Genomic DNA, 10,248 nt, shown 5'->3' on the forward strand with positions numbered 1-10,248 from the left:
TGTGCCTCCTTTGTCACATATTAAATTGTCATCTATACTAAGGCTTGTTTTTGAATAGTCTATACTATCTATTGAGTAGCTGGTCTATTCTTTCATAAGTATGAAAATATTTGAATTACTGTGGCTTACTAAAGTGTTTTAATAACTACTAGGGTTGATCTCATTTTCTTTGTTTTCACTGTTTCTGTGTACTACTGAGCTCATTATTTATTCCACATAAAAACTGAAATCGTCTATCAAGTTAATTATACCCATAATGATATTGGGTATTGTTTGGAATTGCATTATGAATGAATTTATAATCCTCATGAATGTCAATTTTTTATAATACTGAATCTTCTTTATTCAGACTCATTTTACTGCATTTATTCAATTCACATGAAGTGAGTTCTAATTCTTACTTAATTTCTGAATTTGGACTGAACTACAAAGTTAAGATTAAAGATTAACTTCATGAACATACACAAGAGCTGTCTGGAAAGTATCCAGCCATGTAATATGAAAAATTATATTAACAATGGCTGGGTACTTTCCAGACAGCCCTCATATAATAAGATAAATTAAAAGAATAAAACAATGTATAAGTGGAGACAAAAAATGTGAGCAAATATAAAATTACAATATAGTGAAAAACCAGAACAATATTTCTCATTTGTTAACAAAGTCACTGAAAGATTTTAAGCAAGAGAATAGTTCAGATTTGTATTATGGGTAGTTCATCTTCTGGGCAAGGACAATAAGCAGAAGGAAAGTTTTTCCTGATCCCTGGACAGACCGCCCATCTGTGCAGCTGAGCTCTCTTCTTCATGCTTAACCAAATCATTTAGTAGACATATCTATATTGCACACTTATAAAATTCCACACTTTAAAAATCTTTTATTTTCCTCTCATCCATAAACTCAGATCTCTTTTAAAGCCAAACTTGCATCTTAATTGTGTCTGTGTAGCCTGTTCCCCCAACATTGTGCTGGGAATATTGCAGGCACTCCATAAAACAAAGGGGTGATTGAGTGAGTCGGGGCCTGGGTTAGCCCCTTCCTGTAGGTAGTTGGAAGAGAAATGGAGTAGCACAAAGATGTCAGCATATACCACTAGGGACAATGAGCCAGAAGATCCTTTTGGCTCAAACCTGGCTTGAGTTGCTTAATGTTCCACAAACATTTTAAGGAATAAAAGTTTCATATTTTTCAAAAGTCAGCTAAGCGTGGGGAAAAAGGAATTTGGTTCATTTATTAAGACTTTGAGCTAGACTTGTTTAAAAGTACATTTTATTCATTCAGTGAGGTCTAAGAGGGAAATCACTGCCTCTATCTTATAAAAGTGGCTGTCAATAATCATCAAAAAGGTAAATATAAATTATCTCCTTTGTAGTCTGAATCATGTCCTCTAAAAAGATATGTTGCAGTCCTAAACCCCAGTACCTGTGAATGTGACCTCATTTAAATATAGGGTCTTTGCAGATGTAATTAAGATGAACGTTAAGATGAGGTCATAATGGAGTAGACTGGGCCCTTAATCCAATATGACTGGTGTCCTGCACGAATAGAAAATACACGCACAGAGGAAAGATGATGTGAAGAGACACACAGGGAAGACTTCATGTGACAATGGAGACAAACACAGGAACACTAAGAATTTCCAACAACACAGAAGCTAAGACAAAGGCGCTAGAGCATTTGGAGGGAGCATGGCCCTACCACTACCTTGATTTTGAACTTCCAGCCTCCAGTACCATGAGAGAATAAATTTCTGTTGTGATAAGCCACAAAGTTTATAGCACTTTATTAAGGCAGCCCTAGGAGACTACTATAATCTCCAATTAAAATAATATATTTTCATCCATTGGCCCAGTTTACTGAGTTTATTCTTATTTGACTTTTAAGTCAGAACAAATAAGTAAGCAGATTCAAATCATTGGGTGGAGGAAAAAGAACATAAGTAACTTTCCATTTGTTTTATGTATTTCCATACAGTTTGATTTAACAATAAAAATGTCTTGTTCTACAACTTAAAACAAGCAAACAAAAAATAAAATCTGGCCAGGCACAGTAGCACGTGTCTATAATCACAGCTACTTGGAAGGCTGGTACAGGAGGCTTGCTCTAGCTCAGGAGTTCTAGATCAGCCTGGGCAGCATAGCAAGACCCTATCTCTATAAAAATAAAATAAATAAAATAAAATAAAATCTGAGATATGGAGTCCAGTTTTTTTCCTAGCCCTCTACCATGCTTAGAGCTTATCTCAAAAAAAGACAAATCTTCTCTTGTTGGTAAAGTTCTCCAAGAAGAATTTTCTTGTTTGTTTCTCCTGTGGTCATGAAGAAAATAAAAACGTGACTCATAATTAAAAAATAAATCCATGAGCCATTAATATTTCCAGAATGCAATGCACATTTGGGTGAAAGGGTGTAGATTTCAATCTGATCTGTTACACCCCCAAAGGAATGTTTGATTAGAATTTAATTCAAAGTGGAAGTATTTTTGAAGACCTTTCTTCTTAATAATTTTTAAAACATAAAGGAGTCACTGTTAGTTAAATAACAATAGTATGAGAAACATCTTTATGTTTTTCACTTAATATTTTCAGAAGCTTTCCTTATAAAATTTAGTAATGAAAATTAATGAGATAACATTAAAACAAAGAATAGTCAAGGTACTAAAGGCAAAGATTCTGGGGGGAATCAAGTAATTGTTAAATGAAGTTTTGCCTGAGAAAAACTGTGCCAAGTACACATTACAATGTGTATTTAATCTGACAAAAGAAACTTGTCATGTCCAGTAAATGATCTTTGATTACTCAAAGTCCATTAATACATTAACCATATAAAAGACTTTCATCATCAGTACACTTGAATAACACTTGACCCAAAAATGCTCTCTCCACAGCACAGAGCAGATGAATGTAAAATTAAATTGTTTCTTTGTAGCAAACATACAAAAAAGAAGAGATTGAAAATAAGGAAATGCTTTTTTCAAGTTGTGTAAATTAAAAAGTACTTTTTTGGATTTCTTTGTTTGTTTTTTGGAGGAGATGGAGTCTGGCTCTGTCACCCAGGCTGGAGGCCAGTGGCATGATCATAGTTCACTGCAGATCAAACTCCTGGGTTCAAGGGATCCTCCCAAGTTGCTGAAACTACAGGAGAGAGCCACTGAGCTTGGAAAGAACATTTTTTCTATAAAATATTTTATAATTCATATTGGGACACATAGATAAGTATCATTAACTATGGTAGCATTTTGACAAAGCGTCAGTGAAAGTACAATTTTTCAAAAGATAAAACAATTTATGTTAGACAAATATAAAAAGAACACACATGTCAAAGAAGTAACCAGAAAGATGTTATTACCAATTCAAAGATCATATAAAAACCTAGGATATTTACAGACAATTTGACAACCAAAAAACTGTTAAGAGTGATGTATTAGGTATAAAACTGGTTAATGTAAAATAGTGTACAAACTCTGTAGTTTTTTGTTCCACTGGACAGAAATTATTTTCATCAACACCTGACCAAAAAAATCAGTGAGTAGCCTTAGTTAAGTCTGGGACAATTATTCTATAGTAAACAATGAGATGAACTAAGGCTAGTCCCCTAGACAATCCTTAAGCAGCCTTTGCTCCCAAATAGTATTGAAAGAATGCACTACCATCATTTTTACCTTATTTTTGAGTTTCTGATAATTCTTTTGATAGTCTCCCCTCACTAAAGATTGTTCTTGATAGGAAAAAAGGTGATGATAGTCTCATTAGATTTGGACTAATTATTTTCATATGTGTGTAAGGGAGGCTAATTAGTCATGTAGGCCTTCAGTTCTAAGTGACTACTATGGCCACACAATTATCTTCATTCAGGAGCTTTCATAAAAAATCCTAATTTGGACTTTTAGAAACATATATGACATGTTATTTCACCTATAGTAAACACAAAGTTGAGTAAATTATCTCTACTGGAAGTTCCCAAAATTCCAAGGTCCTGTCTGCCAGAAAACAATCATTTTTATATTTGTCAGACTGGTTGTCTGTAAGTCAGGTACCGAGTCAATTTCATGGGAAGACTTTGTAGGCATTAGCTCCATAAATATTCTTAATACAAGGAGACTTCAAAAAGTCCATGGAAATGCGTATTATTAAAAACTATGCATGGATTTCAAAATTTTTGCCAAAATAAGCTTATACTAACTTGTTATAACATCCCTGAATGGGATCTAGGTTGAGGCATTAAGAAGGATAAGACATGAGTTTGAAAAGAGACCCTATCAGAGCAACATAAAATTGAAGCAATAACAAACATCAAAATTATGGTGAAACTTGGGTGGAAAATGGTGAAATTATTGACTTTAAGAAAAGTTTATAGGAACATTGTCCCCCCAAAATGAGCAGTTTACAAATGGATCACTCATTTTAAGAAGGAATGAGATGATGTTGAAGATGAAGACCACAGTGGCAGACCATCCATATCAATTTGCAAGGAAAAAAATTGTCTTGTTCATGATCTAATCTAAGAGGACCAACAATTAACAGCAGAAACAATAGCCAACACCATAGACATCTCAATTGGTTCAGTTTACACAATTCTGACTGATAAATTAAAGTTTAGCAAACTTTTCACTTCACGTGTGCCAAAACTGTTGCACCCACATCATTGCAGACAAGAGCAGAGCTTTCAATGGAAATTTTAAATAAGTGGGATCAATATCCTGAAGCATTTCTTCAAAGAATTGTAATAAGAGAAGAAACGTGGCTTTATCAGCACAATCCTAAAGACAAAGCACAATCAAAGCAATGGCTACCAAGTGGTGGATGTAGTCTGGTCAAAGCAAAAGTCGACTGGCCAAGATCAAAGGTCATGGCAGCAGTTTTTTAGGATGCTCAAAGTATTTTGCTTGTTGCCTTTCTACAGAGCCACATAATGATAACATCTCCTTATTATCAGAGTGTTTTGAGAAAGTCAACTAAATCTTTAGCAGAAAAATGCTCAGGAAAGTTTCACCAGAAAGGTTTTCTCCACCCTTACAATGCTCCTACTTATTCCTCTCATCAAACAAGTGCAATTTTGCAAGAGTTTTTATGGGAAATCATTAGACATCCACCATTCCTGATTTGGCTCCTTATAACTTCTTTTTGTTTCCTAATCTTAAAAAGCTTTAAAGAGCACCCATTTTTCTTCAGTTGATAATGTAAAATAATTTAATGACTGCATTGACATGGTTAAAGTCCCAGGACCTCAGTTCTTTAAGGACTAAATAGCTGGTATCACTGCTTATAAAAGTGTCTTGACCTTGATGGAACTTACATTGAGAAATAAAGTTTATCTTTTTTATTTTCATCTTTTAATTCCATGCTTCCACAAACTTTTCAAAGTCACATTAGGCCAGGCGCGGTGGCTCACGCCTGTAGTCCTAGCACTCTGGGAGGCCGAGGTGGGTGGATCGCTCGAGGTCAGGAGTTCGAGACCAGCCTGAGCAAGAGTGAGACCCCGTCTCTACCAAAAATAGAAAGAAATGATTTGGACAGCTAAAAATCTATATAGAAAAAATTAGCCGGGCATGGTGGCGCATGCCTGTAGTCCCAGCTACTCAGGAGGCTGAGGCAGTAGGATCGCTTGAGCCCAGGAGTTTGAGGTTGCTGTGAGCTAGGCTGATGCCACGGCACTCACTCTAGCCCGGGCGACAAAGCGAGACTCTGTCTCAAAAAAAAAAAAAAAAGTCACATTATAATGAGCCTATCATGCCTGATTACATAAGAATTGTTTTCAAACATTAATACTGGAGGTATGCCTTGATATAATTGCATAAATTATATAATTGCATAATTATATACAGGTAAAAATGAGAAAAGATTTTTTAAAATAATGTAAATAACCATATTGCCCTGGAAAATAAGAAGAATCAGTAAAAGTGTATTTTTCTGAATTCTAAGGGGGTCTGCAAAAATCAGATGTTATTTTTAAATATTTAATTCTATCTATAGAAGTAAAATCTACTAAATTAATGGTTAGGTATAGAGTAAAAAAGAAATAGATAGTACATTTCCCATATTCATTAAAAATATTAATACAATTAAAATAATAGCTATCATGTTCAAAATAAATAATCATAACTTAATTTTGCTTCTCAGTTCATTCAGTCCTAGTAATTCTTCTGCTTGATTTTTTGTAAAGCAATTTTCTTTCATGAAGCATATTTGCTTCCAAACTAAAAAGAGTCTTAGAAATCCTGTCTTAATCCACTGGCACGATCTGAAAGTTGTTGAAGGGATAACAGCTCAGCAGACTGAATTCAAAGGTCCATTCTTTGAAGTATCAAAATTCAGTGTATCTAATAGGGTTCTTTTCAGAAACCTTCAGAAAGCATAAAAAAGCAGAAATATATTTAATAATGAGACTGATTAATTTATCATAATAACCAATAATATCAGAATGGAGGAGGAAAAAATTCTTTATTGGGATACCACACATAGCTATTTGATGAGTTTGCTCGCTATTTTTCTGAGAATAAGAACATATTATGGACAATGAAGACACTGACAAATCTCTAGTGCCCTCATATAAAGGGTACAATTTCTGAAAGATTTATATTAATAACATTCTACCTATACAAACTTAACCTATGTAAGGCTGAGTGTCCCTTCTGATTTGATCATTCTTCTCATGTAGCATTTACAACCTTAAAGAGCTAACTGGCAAATTTAGTAAAAGACATCCTAACTTGTAATTTTTTAACAGTTTTACTGAAGTATAATTGATATACAAAGAACTGCACATATTTATTATGTACAATTTGATAAGTTTGGACTTAGGCAAACACCCATGATACTACCACCACAATCAAGGCAACTGACATATCCAACACCTCCCAAAGTGAAACAAAAATTTTAAAAATTTGAAGTGCAAAGTACCATACTGTTAACTATAGACATTATTTTGTACAGTAGATCTCTAGAATTTATTCATCAAGCATAAATGAAACATTATACTCCTTGAACAACTCCCCATTCCCCTCACCCCCCCCAAGAGCCTGGCAACCACTATTTTATTCTGTTTCTATGAGTTTGACTACTATAGATACGTCATAAAAGTGGAATCATGCATGACTGGTTTACATCACTAAGCATAATGTCCTCCAGATTCATCCGTGTTGTTCCAAATGGCAGGATTTCATTACTTTTTAAGGCCAAACAGGATTCCATTGCATGTATATGCCACATTTTTTTATCTATTCATTTGTTGATGGACACTTGGGTTGTTTGTGTACTTGGCTATTGTTCATAATGCTGCAATAAACAAAGATGTGCAGATATTTTTTTGAGATCCTGATTTAAATTCTTATAGATATGTATCTGGCAGTGAGATTGCTAGATCATATGGTAGGTCTATTTTTAATTTTTTTTTAAGAATCTCCATACTGTTTTCTGTAGCTGCTGTACCATTTTGCAATCCCACCAACAATGCACAAGGGTTCCAATTTCTCCACAACCTCACCAACACTTGTTATGCTTTTTTTAAGTAATAGCCACCTAACAGGTGTGAGGGTAATATCTGGTTGTAGTTTTGATTTGCATTTTCCTAATAATTAATTATGTTGACCATCTTTTCATTTACCTATTATTCACTTGTATGTATCCTTTGGAGAAATGGAATGTTTTATAGAAATAGAAAAAGCAATCCTAAAATTTATAATAACCACAAAAAAAACATGAATAGCCAAAGTGATCTTGAGAAAGAACAAAGCTGAAAGCACCACACTTTCTGATTTCAAAATATATTGCAAAGCTACCACACTCAAAACAGCATGGTACTGGAATAAAGACAGACATATAGATCAATGGAACTAAATAGAAAGCCCAAAAATAAACCCATGTATATAAGGTAAACTGATCTTTGACAGGGGTCCCAAGAATATACAATGAGGAAAGGACAGTCTCTTTAATAAATGGTATTGGGAAAACTGGACATCTACATGCAAAGAAATAAAATTGGACCCTTACCTTGCATGATACACAAAAATTAACTCAAAATATATTAAAGAATTAAATGTAAGACCTGAAATCATAAAACTCCTAGAAGAAAATATAGGGGTAAATCTTGATATTAGTTTTGGCAATGATTTCTTTGACATGACACCAAAAGCACAGACAACAAAATAAAAATAGACAAGTGGGATTGCATCAGACTAAAAAGCTTTTCCACAGCAAGGAAAATAATCAACATAATGAACAGGCAACATATAGAATGAGAGAAAAAAATTGCAAGCCATATATCTGATAAGAGGTTAATTTCCAAAATATATAAGGAGCTCTTACAACTCAATAAGAAAAAACCAAATAATATGATTTAAAAACTGACTTTTGTTTTAAATTTAAGATTCTATCTTTGGAAGGCAACAAAATACAATGGCATGCCATATAAATGTTCATTGAAATTAATAAATTACATCTTCAGTATCAATGTGAATAAGTATTAAAAACAATAGTAAGTGACAAAAAATTTTATAATATGTGCATGCTGTTTACATTTATAAAATGTAAAACACAAAATGATTTCTATTATTTGCATATATATATGTAAAAACATAACAACATGACTTGAATGGTGCATATCAACTCCTATTCCCATAACATTGGAAGGAGAAATGAGATTGGAGAGGATTATGAGAGGACTCTAACCATATTTGTCATCCTTTATTTCTTTTGGGGAGGCAGGGGTTATAGCAAAAACTGAAAACCCTGCTAGACTAATTCTAAAAGAGCTGTAACCCTGTCATGCTTTAGTTCTTAAGAGTAAGTGACCATAAACAAATGTGGCAAATTTTAAATTTTGTGAAATTTGGGTGGGTGGTAGGTACAAGTGTTTTCTATCTTGTTCTCTATATTTGTGCATGCATAAATGAAACATTTCATAACTTAAAAATAAATTTTTATTTATGATAATGTGATTCAAGAAACAAAGATCTGAAATAAAGACTAACAGGAGGGCATCTTCTTTAAGCAGAGTGGTCAGGGACAGGTTCTCCAAAGAAGAGAAATTTAGGCTGAAATGTGGACAAAGAAAGAAAGTTGATGAAAAAGTCTCAAGTACACCGGTATGAGAAAAGACACCAATGTCTGCAGCCCTGGGGATGGCATTAAATATGCTGCTGGTTCATCTGTGATCATCACTGGACTACATGTTCTATGAAAGTGTGGACACTGACTGTCCTGTTCAATATCATATTCCCAGCACCAGAATAGCCCTTAACACACAGTAAGGCTCAAAAAAAATTATGGAATAAAGTAAATGACATGGTTTAAGTAACTCAAATTTTAGAGTGTCCAGATTGTAGCAAGGAAAGAAGCAGCTCCAGTCTAATCAAATCAGTGCTGTGAAACAGACAAAGGTGATCTTTGATGACCCCTTTCTAACATTGCTTTCATCTTTTTCTTCCCCACCACAGGTCCCTCCTTTGAATCATTTTCTTCCAGGACCATGTACTCAGTCCACTGTTGATAAGAATCCCCCTAAAGTTATACTTCACTCAATCCCGAAAATGAATGTGTATTGAATGGGTTACTACCACAGCAACATGTCCTATGACCTTCAAATCAGTTTTCTTTGTCATTTGCTTATCAGGATTTGGAAGGAGATGGAGAAAGGTGGGTTGAAGGTCCTTCGTCAGAAACTTTGCTGTCAAAGTTTATTCTAAATAGAACATGAATTTTATCCTCAGAAATGCCTCAGAGCCTGTCATAATTTAGCCTTGAGCATAATGAGGCAATCACTCAGAGCAATGGCACTTTTAGGGAATCTGTGCTCAACTCTGAACTCCTTTGGAGGCCTTGGGGTGGGGCTTGTTTACAAATAACCACCACATAAAGCCTGGTAAACTTGGCTGGTCTCCAGGACCAGGCTGAGGGCAGGGAATTGGGGACACTCTGAAATTTGTCCCTCACTATGGGGAAAGACAGACTTCCTCACTTATGTCTCATACTACTTCTTGTCCTGCTTTCTACCAAAGACTCAGACTGTACAGAATGGTAAGTCTCACTCAAAGTCGCTTCCTCAAGAGTCATTTCAGTCCCCCCCTCATATCTTTGCTTTGCCTTTCCTGGTCAATGCTGCCCTCCCATTCATTAAGCTAACTTCTAATCATAAGAAATTATCCTATCAAATTCATTTTTTTCTTTCATGTATCTTCTACTCTTGAAATCATTTTTCCCATTGGGTCAATCACAGTCATAAATACTATAGTAGGTAGTCACTAGGAAGCATG

General features: G+C 34.5%; 1 non-coding gene across 1 annotated transcript; it reads right to left on the minus strand.

The window, feature by feature from the left end:
- Positions 1-8,699: 8,699 nt before the first annotated feature.
- Positions 8,700-8,759, minus strand: LOC123640904. Its single transcript, XR_006736135.1, has one exon. It is a non-coding gene; the product is annotated as a U7 small nuclear RNA (small nuclear RNA).
- Positions 8,760-10,248: the final 1,489 nt, after the last annotated feature.

This window comes from Lemur catta, chromosome 6 (genome assembly GCF_020740605.2).
Source record: "Lemur catta isolate mLemCat1 chromosome 6, mLemCat1.pri, whole genome shotgun sequence".
NCBI classification, from domain to species: Eukaryota; Metazoa; Chordata; class Mammalia; order Primates; family Lemuridae; genus Lemur; species Lemur catta.